This window comes from Bombina bombina, chromosome 2 (assembly GCF_027579735.1).
Source record: "Bombina bombina isolate aBomBom1 chromosome 2, aBomBom1.pri, whole genome shotgun sequence".
Classification (NCBI taxonomy): Eukaryota; Metazoa; Chordata; class Amphibia; order Anura; family Bombinatoridae; genus Bombina; species Bombina bombina.
Window position 1 is genome coordinate 802,249,740 of NC_069500.1, and position 20,326 is coordinate 802,270,065.

General features: G+C 35.7%; 15 non-coding genes across 15 annotated transcripts; all 15 read right to left on the reverse strand.

Annotated features, from left to right (window-relative positions):
• Positions 1-1,510: 1,510 nt before the first annotated feature.
• Positions 1,511-1,584, reverse strand: TRNAT-CGU (transfer RNA threonine (anticodon CGU)). The gene has a single exon. It is a non-coding gene; the product is annotated as a tRNA-Thr (tRNA).
• A 213-nt stretch (positions 1,585-1,797) lies between these two features.
• Positions 1,798-1,871, reverse strand: TRNAT-CGU (transfer RNA threonine (anticodon CGU)). The gene has a single exon. It is a non-coding gene; the product is annotated as a tRNA-Thr (tRNA).
• Positions 1,872-2,681: 810 nt separating this feature from the next.
• On the reverse strand, positions 2,682-2,755 carry TRNAT-CGU (transfer RNA threonine (anticodon CGU)). The gene has a single exon. It is a non-coding gene; the product is annotated as a tRNA-Thr (tRNA).
• An 8,055-nt stretch (positions 2,756-10,810) lies between these two features.
• On the reverse strand, positions 10,811-10,884 carry TRNAT-CGU (transfer RNA threonine (anticodon CGU)). The gene has a single exon. It is a non-coding gene; the product is annotated as a tRNA-Thr (tRNA).
• Positions 10,885-11,377: 493 nt separating this feature from the next.
• On the reverse strand, positions 11,378-11,451 carry TRNAM-CAU (transfer RNA methionine (anticodon CAU)). Its single transcript has one exon. It is a non-coding gene; the product is annotated as a tRNA-Met (tRNA).
• A 247-nt stretch (positions 11,452-11,698) lies between these two features.
• On the reverse strand, positions 11,699-11,772 carry TRNAT-CGU (transfer RNA threonine (anticodon CGU)). Its single transcript has one exon. It is a non-coding gene; the product is annotated as a tRNA-Thr (tRNA).
• Positions 11,773-12,266: 494 nt separating this feature from the next.
• TRNAM-CAU (transfer RNA methionine (anticodon CAU)) lies at positions 12,267-12,340 on the reverse strand. Its single transcript has one exon. It is a non-coding gene; the product is annotated as a tRNA-Met (tRNA).
• A 753-nt stretch (positions 12,341-13,093) lies between these two features.
• On the reverse strand, positions 13,094-13,167 carry TRNAM-CAU (transfer RNA methionine (anticodon CAU)). Its single transcript has one exon. It is a non-coding gene; the product is annotated as a tRNA-Met (tRNA).
• A 1,504-nt stretch (positions 13,168-14,671) lies between these two features.
• On the reverse strand, positions 14,672-14,745 carry TRNAM-CAU (transfer RNA methionine (anticodon CAU)). Its single transcript has one exon. It is a non-coding gene; the product is annotated as a tRNA-Met (tRNA).
• Positions 14,746-15,276: 531 nt separating this feature from the next.
• Positions 15,277-15,350, reverse strand: TRNAI-AAU (transfer RNA isoleucine (anticodon AAU)). Its single transcript has one exon. It is a non-coding gene; the product is annotated as a tRNA-Ile (tRNA).
• A 1,003-nt stretch (positions 15,351-16,353) lies between these two features.
• Positions 16,354-16,427, reverse strand: TRNAT-UGU (transfer RNA threonine (anticodon UGU)). Its single transcript has one exon. It is a non-coding gene; the product is annotated as a tRNA-Thr (tRNA).
• A 952-nt stretch (positions 16,428-17,379) lies between these two features.
• Positions 17,380-17,453, reverse strand: TRNAT-CGU (transfer RNA threonine (anticodon CGU)). The gene has a single exon. It is a non-coding gene; the product is annotated as a tRNA-Thr (tRNA).
• A 489-nt stretch (positions 17,454-17,942) lies between these two features.
• TRNAT-CGU (transfer RNA threonine (anticodon CGU)) lies at positions 17,943-18,016 on the reverse strand. The gene has a single exon. It is a non-coding gene; the product is annotated as a tRNA-Thr (tRNA).
• Positions 18,017-19,076: 1,060 nt separating this feature from the next.
• On the reverse strand, positions 19,077-19,150 carry TRNAT-CGU (transfer RNA threonine (anticodon CGU)). Its single transcript has one exon. It is a non-coding gene; the product is annotated as a tRNA-Thr (tRNA).
• Positions 19,151-19,643: 493 nt separating this feature from the next.
• On the reverse strand, positions 19,644-19,717 carry TRNAM-CAU (transfer RNA methionine (anticodon CAU)). Its single transcript has one exon. It is a non-coding gene; the product is annotated as a tRNA-Met (tRNA).
• Between the last annotated feature and the right edge of the window lie 609 nt (positions 19,718-20,326).

Genomic DNA, 20,326 nt, shown 5'->3' on the forward strand with positions numbered 1-20,326 from the left:
GATTCTTCCCCACTGCCCCACGACAGCTTACCCCATGGGAGTCTGTGTGGAAAGGAGGACGTAGACTCTATAAGCCTCTCTCGAAACATTACTGTCTACTTGAGGGCTCCATACCTCCGGACATGGCCCCACACTTGCTTAAGTGGGACGCTATCCTACACACTCGAATCTCTGCAAACGCTTGGCAGGGGTCCCTCATCTTAACTAAAAAATCATTACATTGTGTAACAATGTTCGAAACTCACTATAAAGTCAATTCTCAAAAGTATCTGGTACCCGCGCGGCTGTCCAAGATGTATCCAACATTCTCTCCACAATGTTGGAGGGACCGTGGTTCACATATGGTGGGAGTGCCCCAGGCTAACTCCACTGTGGAATACATGTTTCCGCACTCTATCTGCCCTCAGGATCCAGTTGCCCAAAAACCCTGCCACGGCACTCCTACATCTAAACTTACACGCACTTCCCAAACATCAGCAGATTTTCAGCGTTTATCTCCTGTCATCTGTCAAGACTAACATTGCCAGATGCTGGAAGAAAGCCTCTCCCCCTAGATGGTCTGATATACTCAAAACGATGGCATACTTACATGCTATGGAAAAAGACATATACTATAGTTTGGACAGAATCGACCTTTTTGAAATGGTCTGGGCTGATTGGACAGACATACATAACACTCCATGGTTACCCCAGGTTAGTGTCTAAGAGATCATACTGTGACCACCTCAGCCGATCCCGGGTAAAGACCCCTTCTCCCCCCCCAATCCCCTCTCCTACTCCCCTTCATGTAGATGTGCCCCCCCTTCTCCCTCCCTCCTTCCCACCCCCCCCTGCTAACCATTTGGAAATGTACTGACTCCTATCTCTATTCTTTGAATGTGTCAGTTACATGATTCAGAATCAAACAATTATTTACATGATGTGTATCCAACTGTTTAGGGGTCCTGCGAGACCCCAATTACTGTTCTATAATGTTTAAAACCAATAAAAATTCTTTGAAAAAAAAATAAAAAAAAAATATGACAGATTTAGAGAATGCACTGCTGAGATTCGAACTCAGGATCTCCTGTTTACTAGACAGGCACTTTAACCAACAAAGTCACAGTGCCTTGTTGTACCAGGTGTTTTTTTTGGTCTCAGAGGCTGATATAGCGTGAAAAATTAAGAAAAAAAACTTATTCTATTTCATTTATATTTTAACATTCAATCAACAACTTATATTATCATGCAATTTAACACACATTATAATTATCCAGATTTGTGTTTTTAGAGACCTTTATAATTTTTTTATATCAATTAAATATGACAGATTTAGAGAAGGCACTGCTGAGATTCAAACTCAGGATCTCCTGTTTACAATTATAATTATCCAGCTTTGTGTTTTAGAAACCTTTATATTTTTTTTATATAAATTAAATATGACAGATTTAGAGAAGGCACTTATACACTTAAAGATAAAAGTAATAGGGAAAATGCTGTCATTTGGATTCAAATAAGACAGATTTAGAGAAGGCACTGCTGAGATTCGAACTCAGGATCTCCTGTTTACGAGACAGGCGCTTTAACCAACTTAGCCACAGCGCCTTGTTGTACCATTTTGTTTTTTTGGTCTCAGAGGCGGATATAGCATGAAAAATTTAAAAAAAAAAACACATTCTATATCATTTATATTTTAACATCCAATCAACAACTTATATTATCATGTAATTTAACACACATTATAATTATCCAGCTTTGTGTTTTTAGAGACCTTTATAATTTTTTTTATATCAATTTAATAATTGACAGATTTAGAGAAGGCACTGCTGAGATTCGAACTCAGGATCTCCTGTTTACGAGACAGGCACTTTAACCAACTAAGCCACAGCGCCTTGTTGTACCATTTGTTTTTTTTGGTCTCAGAGGCTGATATAGCATGACAAATTAAGAAAAAAACCACATTCTATATCATTTATATTTTAACATTCAATCAACAACTTATATTATCATGTAATTTAACACACATTATAATTATCCAGCTTTGTGTTTTAGAGACTTTTATAATTTTTTTATATCAATCAAATATGACAGATATAGAGAAGGCACTGCTGAGATTCGAACTCAGGATCTCCTGTTTACTAGACAGGTGCTTTAACCAACTAAACCACAGTGCCTTGTTGTACCATTTGTTTTTTTTTGGTCTCAGAGGCTGATATAGCGTGAAAAATTAAGAAAAAAACATTCTATATCATTTATATTTTAACATTCATTCAACAACTTATATTATCATGTAATTTAACACACATTATAATTATCCAGCTTTGTGTTTTAGAGACCTTTATAAATTTTTTTATATAAATTAAATATGACAGATTTAGAGAAGGCACTGCTGAGATTCGAACTCAGGATCTCCTGTTTACGAGACAGGCACTTTAACCAACTAAGCCACAGCGACTTGTTGTACCTTTTGTTTTTTTTTGGTCTCAGAGGCTGATATAGCATGAAAAATTAAAAATTTATGAGACAGGCGCTTTAACCAACTAAGCCACAGCGCCTTGTTGTACCATTTGTTTTTTTGGTCTCAGAGGCTGATATAGCATGAAAAATTAAGAAAAAAACACATTCTAGGCACTTATACACTTAAAGATAAAAGCAATAGGGAAAATGCTGTCAATTGGATTAAAATATGACAGATTTAGAGAAGGCACTGCTGAGATTTGAACTCAGGATCTCCTGTTTACGAGACAGGTGCTTTAACCAACTAAGCCACAGCGCCGTGTTGTACCATTTCCTTTTTTGGTCTCAGAGGTAGTGATGTTGCGAACCGCGCGAACCGCCATTGAATTCAATAGGCAGGTGAACTTTAAAACCTACAAGGACTCTTTCTGGCCACAATAGTGATGGAAAAGTTGTTTCAAGGGTACTAACACCTGGACTGTTGCATGCTGGAGGGGGATCCCTGGCAAAACTCCCATGGAAAATTACATAGTTGATGCAGAGTCTGCTTTTAAGCCATAATGGGTCTAAATCAACTAACATTCCCAAAGTGGCTGTCTCAAAACATCCCGGACAGAAGATAGATTGATAGTGATAGATAGGATAGATAGATATACATAGATTGATAGTTAGATCGAATCGATAGAAGAGAAATAGATAGATTTGTTAGATATATAATTACCCTAATAAATTCTAATAATCAAACATGCGTTCTTGGACCCAACTAGCTTGTGTCAATTAGTACTTTTCTTAGCACTTTAATCCCTGTCCCCCCCCCCCTATCGGGGGAGTTCTATATGGCCTGCCAGATTACCCTTAAAAATTATAATAATAAGACATGTGGTCTGCTACCTATTTTAACGAGGTTGTGTTTTAAGTACTACCATTCTTAGCACTTTAATCTCTGTAACTCCCCCTATTTGGTGAGGTCTATACGGCCTGGATGATTACCCATACAAAATATAATAATAAGACATCTGCTCTTGGTCTGCGACCCATGGTAACTATGTTGTGTTAATTAGTAATGTCCTTCGCATTTTAATAGCTGTTACTCATACTCACCCTATCGGTGGAGGTCTATATGGCCTGCATGATTACCCTTACAAAATATAACAACCAAACATATGCTCTGGGACCCATGGTAAGTAGGTTGTGTTAAGTAGTACTGTTCTTTGCATTTTCATACCTGTTACAACACCAAATGGTGGCAGGTCTATCTGGCCTTCATGATTAGCTGCACCCAAACCCCAAAAAAAGCTGAGTGGTCTTAGACTAACACCCATGGCTAACTCGGTTGTTTCAATTAGTACTATTCTTACCACTTTCATCCCTGTTACGGGCGGTCTACATGTCCATCATGATTAGCCTAACCAAATACTACAATCCAACCTTTGCTCAGTCTTCATAGGCCCTTCATTGTCTGTATTTTGATAGTACAGTTCTTATTATTTTTATAGCTGATACAACACCAAATGGTGGCAGCTCTATATGGCCTGCATGATTAGCCGCACCCAATACAAAAATAAATCCAAGCGGTCTTGGATTAACACCCATGGCTAACTCTGTTGTTTCAAGTTCTACTATTCTTAGCACTTTCATCTCATCATCCCTGTTACTTCCAGGACTCTCGGTGGTGGTGGTCTACATGGCCATCATGATTAGCCTAACCAAAAACTACAATCCAACCTTGGCTCAGTCTTCCTAAGGCCCTTCATTGTCTGTATTTTGGTAGTACTGTTCTTATTAGTTTAATAGCTGATACGACACCGAATGTTGTCAGCTCTATATGTCCTGCATGAATAGTCGCACCCAAAGCCCAAAAAAAGCCAAGCGGTTTTGCACTAACACCCATGGCTAACTCTGTTGTTTCAAGTTCTACTATTCTTAGCTCTTTCATCTCATCATCCCTGTTACTTCCAGGACTCTCGGTGGTGGTGGTCTACATGGCCATCATGATTAGCCTAACCAAATACTACAATCCAACCTTGGCTCAGTCTTCCTAAGGCCCTTCATTGGCTGTATTTTGGTAGTACTGTTCTTATTAGTTTAATAGCTGATACGACACCGAATGTTGTCAGCTCTATATGTCCTGCATGAATAGCCGCACCCAAAGCCCAAAAAAAGCCAAGCGGTTTGCACTAACACCCATGGCTAACTCTGTTGTTTCAAGTTCTACTATTCTTAGCTCTTTCATCTCATCATCCCTGTTACTTCCAGGACTCTCGGTGGTGGTGGTCTACATGGCCATCATGATTAGCCTAACCAAATACTACAATCCAACCTTGGCTCAGTCTTCCTAAGGCCCTTCATTGGCTGTATTTTGGTGATACTGTTCTTATTAGTTTAATAGCTGATACGACACCGAATGTTGTCAGCTCTATATGTCCTGCATGAATAGCCGCACCCAAAGCCAAAAAAAAGCCAAGCGGTTTTGCACTAACACCCATGGCTAACTCTGTTGTTTCAAGTTCTACTATTCTTAGCTCTTTCATCTCATCATCCCTGTTACTTCCAGGACTCTCGGTGGTGGTGGTCTATATGGGCATCATGATTAGCCTAACCAAATACTACAATCCAACCTTGGCTCAGTCTTCCTAAGGCCCTTCATTGGCTGTATTTTGGTAGTACTGTTCTTATTAGTTTAATAGCTGATACGACACCGAATGTTGTCAGCTCTATATGTCCTGCATGAATAGCCGCACCCAAAGCCCAAAAAAAGCCAAGCGGTTTTGCACTAACACCCATGGCTAACTCTGTTGTTTCAAGTTCTACTATTCTTAGCTCTTTCATCTCATCATCCCTGTTACTTCCAGGACTCTCGGTGGTGGTGGTCTACATGGCCATCATGATTAGCCTAACCAAATACTACAATCCAACCTTGGCTCAGTCTTCCTAAGGCCCTTCATTGGCTGTATCTTGGTAGTACTGTTCTTATTAGTTTAATAGCTGATACGACACCGAATGTTGTCAGCTCTATATGGCCTGCATGAATAGCCTCACCCAAAGCCAAAAAAAAGCCAAGCGGTTTTGCACTAACACCCATGGCTAACTCTGTTGTTTCAAGTTCTACTATTCTTAGCTCTTTCATCTCATCATCCCTGTTACTTCCAGGATTCTCGGTGGTGGTGGTCTACATGGCCATCATGATTAGCCTAACCAAATACTACAATCCAACCTTGGCTCAGTCTTCCTAAGGCCCTTCATTGGCTGTATTTTGGTAGTACTGTTCTTATTAGTTTAATAGCTGATACGACACCGAATGTTGTCAGCTCTATATGGCCTGCATGAATAGCCGCACCCAAAGCCAAAAAAAGCCAAGCAGTTTTGCACTAACACCCATGGCTAACTCTGTTGTTTCAAGTTCTACTATTCTTAGCTCTTTCATCTCATCATCCCTGTTACTTCCAGGACTCTCGGTGGTGGTGGTCTACATGGCCATCATTATTAGCCTAACCAAATACTACAATCCAACCTTGGCTCAGTCTTCCTAAGGCCCTTCATTGGCTGTATTTTGGTAGTACTGTTCTTATTAGTTTAATAGCTGATACGACACCGAATGTTGTCAGCTCTATATGGCCTGCATGAATAGCCGCACCCAAAGCCAAAAAAAAGCCAAGCGGTTTTGCACTAACACCCATGGCTAACTCTGTTGTTTCAAGTTCTACTATTCTTAGCTCTTTCATCTCATCATCCCTGTTACTTCCAGGACTCTCGGTGGTGGTGGTCTACATGGCCATCATGATTAGCCTAACCAAATACTACAATCCAACCTTGGCTCAGTCTTCCTAAGGCCCTTCATTGGGTGTATTTTGGTAGTACTGTTCTTATTAGTTTAATAGCTGATACGACACCGAATGTTGTCAGCTCTATATGGTCTGCATGAATAGCCGCACCCAAAGCCAAAAAAAAGCCAAGCGGTTTTGCACTAACACCCATGGCTAACTCTGTTGTTTCAAGTTCTACTATTCTTAGCTCTTTTATCTCATCATCCCTGTTACTTCCAGGACTCTCTGTGGTGGTGGTCTACATGGCCATCATGATTAGCCTAACCAAATACTACAATCCAACCTTGGCCCAGTCTTCCTAAGGCCCTTCATTGGCTGTATTTTGGTAGTACTGTTCTTATTAGTTTAATAGCTGATATGACACCAAATGTTGTCAGCTCTATATGGCCTGCATGAATAGCCGCACCCAAAGCCAAAAAAAAGTCAAGCGGTTTTGCACTAACACCCATGGCTAACTCTGTTGTTTCAAGTTCTACTATTCTTAGCTCTTTCATCTAATCATCCCTGTTACTTCCAGGACTCTCTGTGGTGGTGGTCTACATGGCCATCATGATTAGCCTAACCAAATACTACAATCCAACCTTGGCCCAGTCTTCCTAAGGCCCTTCATTGGCTGTATTTTGGTAGTACTGTTCTTATTAGTTTAATAGCTGATATGACACCGAATGTTGTCAGCTCTATATGGCCTGCATGAATAGCCGCACCCAAAGCCAAAAAAAAGCCAAGCAGTTTTGCACTAACACCCATGGCTAACTCTGTTGTTTCAAGTTCTACTATTCTTAGCTCTTTCATCTCATCATCCCTGTTACTTCCAGGACTCTCGGTGGTGGTGGTCTACATGGCCATCATGATTAGCCTAACCAAATACTACAATCCAACCTTGGCTCAGTCTTCCTAAGGCCCTTCATTGGGTGTATTTTGGTAGTACTGTTCTTATTAGTTTAATAGCTGATACGACACCGAATGTCACACAGGCTTGGAAGGCTGTAGAAAAGTGCAATTCAAAGGCACGAGCAAACTGAGGGTTAAGATCATCAACAATAAAGATTTTTTTAATTGTAATTAGTAACTATACTGTGACAAAAAATTTGGATTGGTGTAAATAGTTGGCAAGACGGCCTGGCACAAAAGGATGGCAGGCAGGAGGGAGATGCAATTCAAGGAAACTAGGAGACTGATTACTGACAGTCTAAACAGTGATGATTGACAATTTTTGAAATACTGTTAACAGAAATATGATTGCTGACAACAATTGGCTAGGTGGGGGCCTGGCTCACAGCAGGCTGCAAGGCAGGAGGAAAGTGCTATTCAATGGCACCAGCAAACTGAGGATTCAAATCACAGCAACTATTACCAAAAATTTTAATTTTTAATTATTAGAATACTGTCACAACAAATATGATTGGTGTAAATATTTTTTAAGTAGGCCTGGCACACAGGCTTGGAAGGCTGTAGAAAAGTGCAATTCAAAGGCACGAGCAAACTGAGGGTTAAGATCATCAACAATAAAGATTTTTTTAATTGTAATTAGTAACTATACTGTGACAAAAAATTTGGATTGGTGTAAATAGTTGGCAAGACGGCCTGGCACAAAAGGATGGCAGGCAGGAGGGAGATGCAATTCAAGGAAACTAGGAGACTGATTACTGACAGTCTAAACAGTGATGATTGACAATTTTTGAAATACTGTTAACAGAAATATGATTGCTGCCAACAATTGGCTAGGTGGGGACCTGGCTCACAGCAGGCTGCAAGGCAGGAGGAAAGTGCTATTCAATGGCACCAGCAAACTGAGGATTCAAATCACAGCAACTATTACCAAAAATTTTAATTTTTAATTATTAGAATACTGTCACAACAAATATGATTGGTGTAAATATTTTTTAAGTAGGCCTGGCACACAGGCTTGGAAGGCTGTAGAAAAGTGCAATTCAAAGGCACGAGCAAACTGAGGGTTAAGATCATCAACAATAAAGATTTTTTTAATTTTAATTAGTAACTATACTGTGACAAAAAATTTGGATTGGTGTAAATAGTTGGCAAGACGGTCTGGCACAAAAGGATGGCAGGCAGGAGGGAGATGCAATTCAAGGAAACTAGGAGACTGATTACTGACAGTCTAAACTGTGATGATTGACAATTTTTGAAATACTGTTAACAGAAATATGATTGCTGACAACAATTGGCTAGGTGGGGGCCTGGCTCACAGCAGGCTGCAAGGCAGGAGGAAAGTGCTATTCAATGGCACCAGCAAACTGAGGATTCAAATCACAGCAACTATTACCAAAAATTTTAATTTTTAATTATTAGAATACTGTCACAACAAATATGATTGGTGTAAATATTTTTTAAGTAGGCCTGGCACACAGGCTTGGAAGGCTGTAGAAAAGTGCAATTCAAAGGCACGAGCAAACTGAGGATTAAGATCAACACAAATTTTTTTTTTATTTAAATTAATAACTATACTGTCTGACTGTGACAACAATTATGATTGGTGTAAATAGTTGGCTAGACGGCCTGGCACAAAAGGCTGGCAGTGGCAGGCAGGAGGTAAATTAAATTCAATGGCACTAGGAGACTGAATATTTGCAGTCCAAAAAATTATGTTTTTTTTTTTATTACTGTTACAAGAATTGTGATTGGTGCCACTAATTGGCTACTTGGGCCTGGCAGACAGGCTGGCAGATATGAGTCGTGGATGGTAGGTAGGGCAGCAATTTAACACAGTATGCTGTGTAAGTGACAAAAACACAGGACTGATAGAAAATTAAGTTACATTACACTAGCAAAATATTTTAAAATTTTAGATTTTAATATTAAAATTATGTTAAGAAGTGCAATGCACATATGACTCTATGAGTGGTCGCACTGGCTGGCTGCTACGTAGGGCAGCAATTATAACAACAGTATGCTGTGTAAGTCAGATAGACAGTTAGACACAGGCCTGATAGAAAATACAATTAGATTACACTAGCATAATGATTTAAAGACTTTTTTTTGGAAATTTTAAGAAAAAGGTTAAGCACATACATATGAGTCGTGGCTGATAGCCTTGGAAGGGCAGCTATTAAAACAGTAGGCTCTGTATGTCGGATACACACACACCTGATAGAAAATACTATTAGATTACACTAGAAAAATGATTGAAATTATTTTTTTGGGGGGGGGATTAAAAAAAGGTTAAACACATATGAGTCGTGGCTCATAGACTAGGGAGGGCAGCAAGTAAACACAGTAGGCTCTCTATGTCAGCAAAACACACAGGCCGGATAGAAAATTATATTAGATTACACTAGCAAACAAATTTAAACTTTTTTTTTTATATTAAAATTAAGGTGAAAGAAAAATAGATATGAGTGCTGGGTGGGTGGCTGCCTGGCACAGACCAATTAACCAAAAGACTGAAAAAAAAAGAGGTATATTAATGCTGAGTGAGCCTGACAGACACAGGCATGATAGTAAATGTAAATAGATTACACTAGAAAAATATTTTTTTGTGTTTTTTTTTAAATTAAAAATAATGTTAGAAACGGATATTAACACTGGTGGCTGCTGGCTGGCACAGAGCAATGAACCAGAGTATATGCTGTGTGACACTGGCCTGATAGAAAATGAAAAAAAATTACACTAGAAAAATAATTATATTTTTGGGTTAGTTAAATTTAAACTAATGTTGTTAGGGAGATATCAGTGGTGGCAGTAGTCAGAGCATATGCTGTGAGCCTTAAACACACAGCTGAAAGCCAGGCAAATGCTAATAAAAAAAAAAAGAAAAAAAAAAACGGCACGAAATATAGCCCTAAAAAGGGCTTTTTGGGGTGCTGTGCTTGCAGCAGAGATGAGTGGAGTCCTTCTGGACTGTAAATACACTAGTCTAGCTATGTTTTTCCTATTAATGTCAGGAGCAAAAACACAACACGTCCTCTCATTAAAAAAGCAAGGTCGTTATGAGTCTAAAATGGCGGATTCCGAGTAGCTGGGAGTGTCTGTGAGGGAGTATCTGATGTTGATTGGCTCTAATGTGTCAGGCGGCTGTGACATAAAGGGTCAAAGTTTCCACAATGATGACACATAGGGGCGGATCAAACATCGCCATGTGTTCGCCCACAAACGCGAACGCGAACAACCTATGTTCGCTGTGAACCGTTCGCGGGCGAACAGTTCGGGACATCACTACTCAGAGGCTGATATAGCATGAAAAATTAAGAAAAAAAACTCATTCTATATCATTTATATTTTAACATTCAATCAACAACTTATATTATCATGTAATTTAACACACATTATAATTATCCAGCTTTGTGTTTTAGAAACCTTTATAATTTTTTAATATCAATTAAATGTGACAGATTTAGAGAAGGCACTGCTGAGATTCGAACTCAGGATCTCCTGTTTACAATTATAATTATTCAGCTTTGTGTTTTAGAAACCTTTATATTTTTTTTATATAAATTAAATATGACAGATTTAGAGAAGGCACTTATACACTTAAAGATAAAAGCAATAGGGAAAATGCTGTCATTTGGATTAAAATATGACAGATTTAGAGAAGGCACTGCTGAGATTCGAACTCAGGATCTCCTGTTTACGAGACAGGAGCTTTAACCAACTAAGCCACAGCGCCTGCTTGTACCATTTGTTTTTTTTGGTCTCAGAGGCTGATATAGCATGAAAAATTAAGAAAAAAAGCACATTCTATATGATTTATATTTTAACATTCAATCAACAACTTATATTATCATGTAATTTAACACACATTATAATTATCGAGCTTTGTGTTTTAGAGACTTTTATAATTTTTTTATATCAATCAAATATGACAGATATAGAGAAGGCACTGCTGAGATTCGAACTCAGAATCTCCAGTTTACTAGACAGGTGCTTTCACCAACTAAACCACAGCGCCTTGTTGTACTATTTGTTTTTTTTTTGGTCTCAGAGGCTGATATAGCATGAAAAATTAAGAAAAAAAACAGATTCTATATCATTTATATTTTAACATTCAATCAACAACTTATATTATCATGTAATTTAACACACATTATAATTATCCAGCTTTGTGTTTTAGAGACCTTTATAAAAAATTTTATATAAATTAAGTATGAAAGATTTAGAGAAGGCACTGCTGAGATTTGAACTCAAGATCTCCTGTTTATGAGACAGGTGCTTTAACCAACTAAGCCACAGCGCCTTGCTGTACCATTTGCTTTTTTTGGTCTCAGAGGCTGATATAGCATGAAAAATTAAAAATTTATGAGACAGGCGCTTTAACCAACTAAGCCACAGCGCCTTGTTGTACCATTTGTTTTTTTGGTCTCAGAGGCTGATATAGCATGAAAAATTAAGAAAAAAAACACATTCTAGGCACTTATACACTTAAAGATAAAAGCAATAGGGAAAATGCTGTCATTTGGATTAAAATATGACAGATTTAGAGAAGGCACTGCTGAGATTCGAACTCAGGATCTCCTGTTTACGAGACAGGCGCTTTAACCAACTAAGCCACAGCGCCTTCTTGTACCATTTGTTTTTTTTTGTCTCAGAGGCTGATATAGCATGAAAAATTAAGAAAAAAAGCACATTCTATATGATTTATATTTTAACATTCAATCAACAACTTATATTATCATGTAATTTAACACACATTATAATTATCGAGCTTTGTGTTTTAGAGACTTTTATAATTTTTTTATATCAATCAAATATGACAGATATAGAGAAGGCACTGCTGAGATTCGAACTCAGAATCTCCTGTTTACTAGACAGGTGCTTTAACCAACTAAACCACAGTGCCTTGTTGTACCATTTGTTTTTTTTTTGGTCTCAGAGGCTGATATAGCATGAAAAATTAAGAAAAAAAACAGATTCTATATCATTTATATTTTAACATTCAATCAACAACTTATATTATCATGTAATTTAACACACATTATAATTATCCAGCTTTGTGTTTTAGAGACCTTTATAAAAAATGTTTATATAAATTAAGTATGAAAGATTTAGAGAAGGCACTGCTGAGATTCGAACTCAAGATCTCCTGTTTATGAGACAGGTGCTTTAACCAACTAAGCCACAGCGCCTTGCTGTACCATTTGCTTTTTTTGGTCTCAGAGGCTGATATAGCATGAAAAATTAAAAATTTATGAGACAGGCGCTTTAACCAACTAAGCCACAGCGCCTTGTTGTACCATTTGTTTTTTTGGTCTCAGAGGCTGATATAGCATGAAAAATTAAGAAAAAAAACACATTCTAGGCACTTATACAATTAAAGATAAAAGCAATAGGGAAAATGCTGTCAATTGGATTAAAATATGACAGATTTAGAGAAGGCACTGCTGTGATTCGAACTCAGGATCTCCTGTTTACGAGACAGGCGCTTTAACCAACTAAGCCACAGCGCCTTGTTGTACCATTTGCTTTTTTTGGTCTCAGAGGCTGATATAGCATGAAAAATTAAGAAAAAAAACACATTCTAGGCACTTATACACTTAAAGATAAAAGCAATAGGGAAAATGCTGTCAATTGGATTAAAATATGACAGATTTAGAGAAGGCACTGCTGTGATTCGAACTCAGGATCTCCTGTTTACGAGACAGGCGCTTTAACCAACTAAGCCACAGCGCCTTGTTGTACCATTTGTTTTTTTGGTCTCAGAGGCTGATATAGCATGAAAAATTAAGAAAAAAAACACATTCTATATCATTTATATTTTAACATTCAATCATCAACTTATATTATCATGTAATTTAACACACATTATAATTATCCAGCTTTGTGTTTTTAGAGACCTTTATAATTTTTTTTATATAAATTAAATATGACAGATTTAGAGAAGGCACTGCTGAGATTCGAACTCAAGATCTCCTGTTTATGAGAAAGGTGCTTTAACCAACTAAGCCACAGCGCCTTGCTGTACCATTTGTTTTTTTTTGGTCTCAGAGGCTGATATAGCATGAAAAATTAAGAAAAAAAACACATTCTAGGCACTTATACCCTTAAAGATAAAAGCAATAGGGAAAATGCTGTCAATTGGATTAAAATATGACAGATTTAGAGAAGGCACTGCTGTGATTCGAACTCAGGATCTCCTGTTTACGAGACAGGCGCTTTAACCAACTAAGCCACAGCGCCTTGTTGTACCATTTGTTTTTTTGGTCTCAGAGGCTGATATAGCATGAAAAATTAAGAAAAAAAACACATTCTATATCATTTATATTTTAACATTCAATCATCAACTTATATTATCATGTAATTTAACACACATTATAATTATCCAGCTTTGTGTTTTTAGAGACCTTTATAATTTTTTTTATATAAATTAAATATGACAGATTTAGAGAAGGCACTGCTGAGATTCAAACTCAGGATCTCCTGTTTACTAGACAGGCGCTTAACCAACTAAGCCACAGCGCCTTGTAGTTGGCTTTGTTTTTTTTGGTCTCAGAGGCTGATGTAGCATGAAAAATTAAGAAAAAAGACATATTCTATATCATTTATATTTTAACATCAAATCAACAACTTATATTATCATGTAATTTAACACACATTATAATTATCCAGCTTTGTGTTTTAGAGACCTTTATAATTTTTTTATATGAATCAAATATAACAGATATAGAGAAGGCACTGCTGAGATTCCAACTCAGGATCTCCTGTTTACGAGACAGGCGCTTTAACCAACTAAGCCACAGCGCCCTGTAGTAGCATTTGTTTTTTTTGGTCTCAGAGGCTGATATAGCATGACAAATTAATAAAAAAAACACATTCTATATCATTTATATTTTAACATCCAATCAACAACTTATATTATCATGTAATTTAACACACATTATAATTATCCAGCTTTGTGTTTTTAGAGACCTTTATAATTTTTTTTATATCAATTTAATAATTGACAGATTTAGAGAAAGCACTGCTGAGATTCGAACTCAGGATCTCCTGTTTACAAGACAGGCACTTTAACCAACTAAGCCATAGCGCCTTGTTGTACCATTTGTTTTTTTTGGTCTCAGAGGCTGATATAGCATGAAAAATTAAGAAAAAAACACATTCTAGGCACTTATACACTTAAAGATAAAAACAATAGGGAAAATGCTGTCAATTGGATTAAAATACTACAGATTTAGAGAAGGCACTGCTGTGATTCGAACTCAGGATCTCCAGTTTACGAGACAGACGCTTTAACCAACTAAGCCACAGCACCTTGTGGTACCCTTTGTTTTTTTGGTCTCAGAGGCTGATATAGCATGAAAAATTTAGAAAAAAAACACATTCTATATCATTTATATTTTAACATCCAATCAACAACTTATATTATCATGTAATTTAACACACATTATAATTATCCAGCTTTGTGTTTTAGAGACCTTTATAATTTTTTTTCTATAAATTAAGTATGAAAGCTTTAGAGAAGGCACTGCTGAGATTCGAACTCAAGATCTCCTGTTTATGAGACAGGTGCTTTAACCAACTAAGCCACAGCGCCTTGCTGTACCATTTGCTTTTTTTGGTCTCAGAGGCTGATATAGCATGAAAAATTAAAAATTTATGAGACAGGCGCTTTAACCAACTAAGCCACAGCGCCTTGTTGTACCATTGGTTTTTTTGGTCTCAGAGGCTGATATAGCATGAAAAATTAAGAAAAAAAACACATTCTAGGCACTTATACACTTAAAGATAAAAGCAATAGGGAAAATGCTGTCAATTGGATTAAAATATGACAGATTTAGAGAAGGCACTGCTGTGATTCGAACTCAGGATCTCCTGTTTACGAGACAGGCGCTTTAACCAACTAAGCCACAGCGCCTTGTTGTACCATTTGTTTTTTTGGTCTCAGAGGCTGATATAGCATGAAAAATTAAGAAAAAAAAACACATTCTATATCATTTATATTTTAACATTCAATCATCAACTTATATTATCATGTAATTTAACACACATTATAATTATCCAGCTTTGTGTTTTTAGAGACCTTTATAATTTTTTTTATATAAATTAAATATGACAGATTTAGAGAAGGCACTGCTGAGATTCAAACTCAGGATCTCCTGTTTATTAGACAGGTGCTTTAACCAACTAAGCCACAGCGCCTTGTAGTAGAATATGTTTTTTTTTGTCTCAGAGGCTGATATAGCATGAAAAATTAAGAAAAAAAACATATTCTATATCATTTATATTTTAACATCCAATCAACAACTTATATTATCATGTAATTTAACACACATTATAATTATCCAGCTTTGTGTTTTAGAGACCTTTATAATTTTTTTATATCAATCAAATATAACAGATATAGAGAAGGCACTGCTGAGATTCGAAAACAGGATCTCCTGTTTACGAGACAGGCGCTTTAACCAACTAAGCCACAGCGCCCTGTAGTAGCATTTGTTTTTTTTGGTCTCAGAGGCTGATATAGCATGACAAATTAATAAAAAAAAAACATTCTATATCATTTATATTTTAACATCCAATCAACAACTTATATTATCATGTAATTTAACACACATTATAATTATCCAGCTTTGTGTTTTTAGAGACCTTTATAATTTTTTTTATATCAATTTAATAATTGACAGATTTAGAGAAGGCACTGCTGAGATTCGAACTCAGGATCTTCTGTTTACGAGACAGGCACTTTAACCAACTAAGCCACAGCGCCTTGTTGTACCATTTGTTTTTTTTGGTCTCAGAGGCTGATATAGCATGAAAAATTAAGAAAAAAAAACACATTCTAGGCACTTATACACTTAAAGATAAAAACAATAGGGAAAATGCTGTCAATTGGATTAAAATACTACAGATTTAGAGAAGGCACTGCTGTGATTCGAACTAAGGATCTCCTGTTTACGAGACAGACGCTTTAACCAACTAAGCCACAGCACCTTGTTGTACCATTTGTTTTTTTGGTCTCAGAGGCTGATATAGCATGAAAAATTTAGAAAAAAAACACATTCTATATCATTTATATTTTAACATCCAATCAACAACTTATATTATCATGTAATTTAACACACATTATAATTATCCAGCTTTGTGTTTTTCGAGACCTTTATAAAAAATTTTATATCAATTTAATAATTGACAGATTTAGAGAAGGCACTGCTGAGATTCGAACTCAGGATCTCCTGTTTACAAGACAGGCACTTTAACCAACTAAGCCACAGCGCCTTGTTGTACCAATTTTTTTTTTTTTTGGTCTCAGAGGCTGATATAGCATGAAAAATTAAGAAAAAAAAACACATTCTAGGCACTTATACACTTAAAGATAAAAGCAATAGGGAAAATGCTGTCAATTGGATTAAAATATGACAGATTTAGAGAAGGCACTGCTGTGATTCGAACTCAGGATCTCCTGTTTACGAGACAGGCTCTTTAACCAACTAAGCCACAGCGCCCTGTAGTAGCATTTGTTTTTTTTTGTCTCAAAAATTAAGAAAAAAAATAAAAAATAAAAAATTGAGAAAAAAAAACACATTCTATATCATTTATATTTTAACATTCAATCAACAACTTATATTATCATGTAATTTAACACACATTATAATCATCCAGCTTTGTGTTTTAGAGACTTTTATAATTTTTTTATATCAATTTAATAATTGACAGATATAGAGAAGGCACTGCCTTGTTGTACCAGGTGTTTTTTTTTGTTCTCAGAGGCTGATATAGCGTGAAAAATTAAGAAAAAAAACATTCTATATCATTTATATTTTAACATTCAATCAACAACTTATATTATCATGTAATTTAACACAAATTATATTTATCCAGCTTTGTGTTTTAGAGACCTTTAAAAAATTTTAATATCAATTAAATATGACAGATTTAGAGAAGGCACTGCTGAGATTCGACCTCAGGATCTTCTGTTTACTAGACAGGCGCTTTAACCAACTAAGCCACAGCGCCCTGTAGTAGCATTTGTTTTTTTTTGGTCTCAGAGGCTGATATAGCATGAAAAATTAAGAAAAAAAAACACATTCTATATCATTTATATTTTAACATCCAATCAACAACTTATATTATCATGTAATTTAACACACATTATAATTATCCAGCTTTGTGTTTTTAGAGACCTTTATAATTTTTTTTATATCAATTTAATAATTGACAGATTTTGAGAAGGCACTGCTGAGATTCGAACTCAGGATCTCCTGTTTACGAGACAGGCACTTTAACCAACTAAGCCACAGCGCCTTGTTGTACCATTTTTTTTTTTTGTCTCAGAGGCTGATATAGCATGAAAAATTAAGAAAAAAATATTCTATATCATTTATATTTTAACATTCAATCAGCAACTTATATTATCATGTAATTTAACACACATTATAATTAACCAGCTTTGTGTTTTAGAGACCTTTATAATTTTTTTTATATGAATTTAATAATTGACAGATTTAGAGAAGGCACTGCTGAGATTCGAACTCAGGATCTCCTGTTTACGAGAAAGGCACTTTAACCAACTAAGCCACAGCGCCTTGTTGTACCATTTGTTTTTTTTCGTCTCAGAGGCTGATATAGCATGAAAAATTAAGAAAAAAAACAAATTCTATATCATTTATATTTTAACATCCAATCAGCAACTTATATTATCATGTGATTTAACACACATTATAATTAACCGGCTTTGTGTTTTAGAGACCTTTATAATTTTTTTATATCAATCAAATATAACAGATATAGAGAAGGCACTGCTGAGATTCGAACTCAGGATCTCCTGTTTACGAGACAGGCGCTTTAACCAACTAAGCCACAGCGCCCTGTAGTAGCGTTTGTTTTTTTTGGTCTCAGAGGCTGATATAGCATGAAAAATTAAGAAAAAAAACACATTCTATATCAATTATATTTTAACATCCAATCAACAACTTATATTATCATGTAATTTAACACACATTATAATTATCCAGCTTTGTGTTTTAGAGACCTTTATAATTTTTTTTATATCAATCAAATATAACAGATATAGAGAAGGCACTGCTGAGATTCGAACGCAGGATCTCCTGTTTACGAGACAGGCGCTTTAACCAACTAAGCCACAGCGCCCTGTAGTAGCATTTGTTTTTTTTGGTCTCAGAGGCTGATATAGCATGACAAATTAATAAAAAAAACACATTCTATATAATTTATATTTTAGCATCCAATCAACAACTTATATTATCATGTAATTTAACACAAATTATAATTATCCAGCTTTGTGTTTTTAGAGACCTTTATAATTTTTTTTATATCAATTTAATAATTGACAGATTTAGAGAAGGCACTGCTGAGATTCAAACTCAGGATCTCCTGTTTACGAGACAGGCACTTTAACCAACTAAGCCACAGCGCCTTGTTGTACCATTTGTTTTTTTGGTCTCAGAGGCTGATATAGCATGAAAAATTAAGAAAAAAACCACATTCTATATCATTTATATTTTAACATTCAATCATCAACTTATATTATCATGTAATTTAACACACATTATAATTATCCAGCTTTGTGTTTTTAGAGACCTTTATATTTTTTTTTATATAAATTAAATATGACAGATTTAGATAAGGCACTGCTGAGATTCAAACTCAGGATCTTCTGTTTACTAGACAGGTGCTTTAACCAACTAAGCCACAGCGCCTTGTAGTAGAATATGTTTTTTTTGGTCTCAGAGGCTGATATAGCATGAAAAATTAAGAAAAAAAACATATTCTATATCATTTATATTTTAACATCCAATCAACAACTTATATTATCATGTAATTTAACACACATTATAATTATCCAGCTTTGTGTTTTAGAGACCTTTATAATTTTTTTATATCAATCAAATATAACAGATATAGAGAAGGCACTGCTGAGATTCGAACTCAGGATCTCCTGTTTACGAGACAGGCGCTTTAACCAACTAAGCCACAGCGCCCTGTAGTAGCATTTGTTTTTTTTGGTCTCAGAGGCTGATATAGCATGACAAATTAATAAAAAAACACATTCTATATCATTTATATTTTAACATTCAATCAGCAACTTATATTATCATGTAATTTAACACACATTATAATTAACCAGCTTTGTGTTTTAGAGACCTTTATAATTTTTTTATATGAATTTAATAATTGACAGATTTAGAGAAGGCACTGCTGAGATTCGAACTCAGGTTCTCCTGTTTACGAGAAAGGCACTTTAACCAACTAAGCCACAGTGCCTTGTTGTACCATTTGGTTTTTTTTGGTCTCAGAGGCTGATATAGCATGAAAAATTAAGAAAAAAAACACATTCTATATCATTTATATTTTAACATCCAATCAACAACTTATATTATCATGTAATTTAACACACATTATAATTATCCAGCTTTGTGTTTTAGAGACCTTTATAATTTTTTTTATATAAATTAAGTATGAAAGCTTTAGAGAAGGCACTGCTGAGATTCGAACTCAAGATCTCCTGTTTATGACACAGGTGCTTTAACCAACTAAGCCACAGCGCCTTGCTGTACCATTTGTTTTTTTGGTCTCAGAGGCTGATATAGCATGAAAAATTAAAAATTTATGAGACAGGCGCTTTAACCAACTAAGCCACAGCGCCCTGTTGTACCATTTGTTTTTTTGGTCTCAGAGGCTGATATAGCATGAAAAATTAAGAAAAAAAACACATTCTAGGCACTTATACACTTAAAGATAAAAGCAATAGGGAAAATGCTGTCAATTGGATTAAAATACGACAGATTTAGAGAAGGCACTGCTGTGATTCGAACTCAGGATCTCCTGTTTACGAGACAGGCGCTTTAACCAACTAAGCCACAGCGCCTTGTTGTACCATTTGTTTTTTCGGTCTCAGAGGCTGATATAGCATGAAAAATTAAGAAAAAAAACACATTCTATATCATTTATATTTTAACATTCAATCATCAACTTATATTATCATGTAATTTAACACACATTATAATTATCCAGCTTTGTGTTTTTAGAGACCTTTATAATTTTTTTTATATAAATTAAATATGACAGATTTAGAGAAGGCACTGCTGAGATTCAAACTCAGGATCTCCTGTTTACTAGACAGGTGCTTTAACCAACTAAGCCACAGCGCCTTGTAG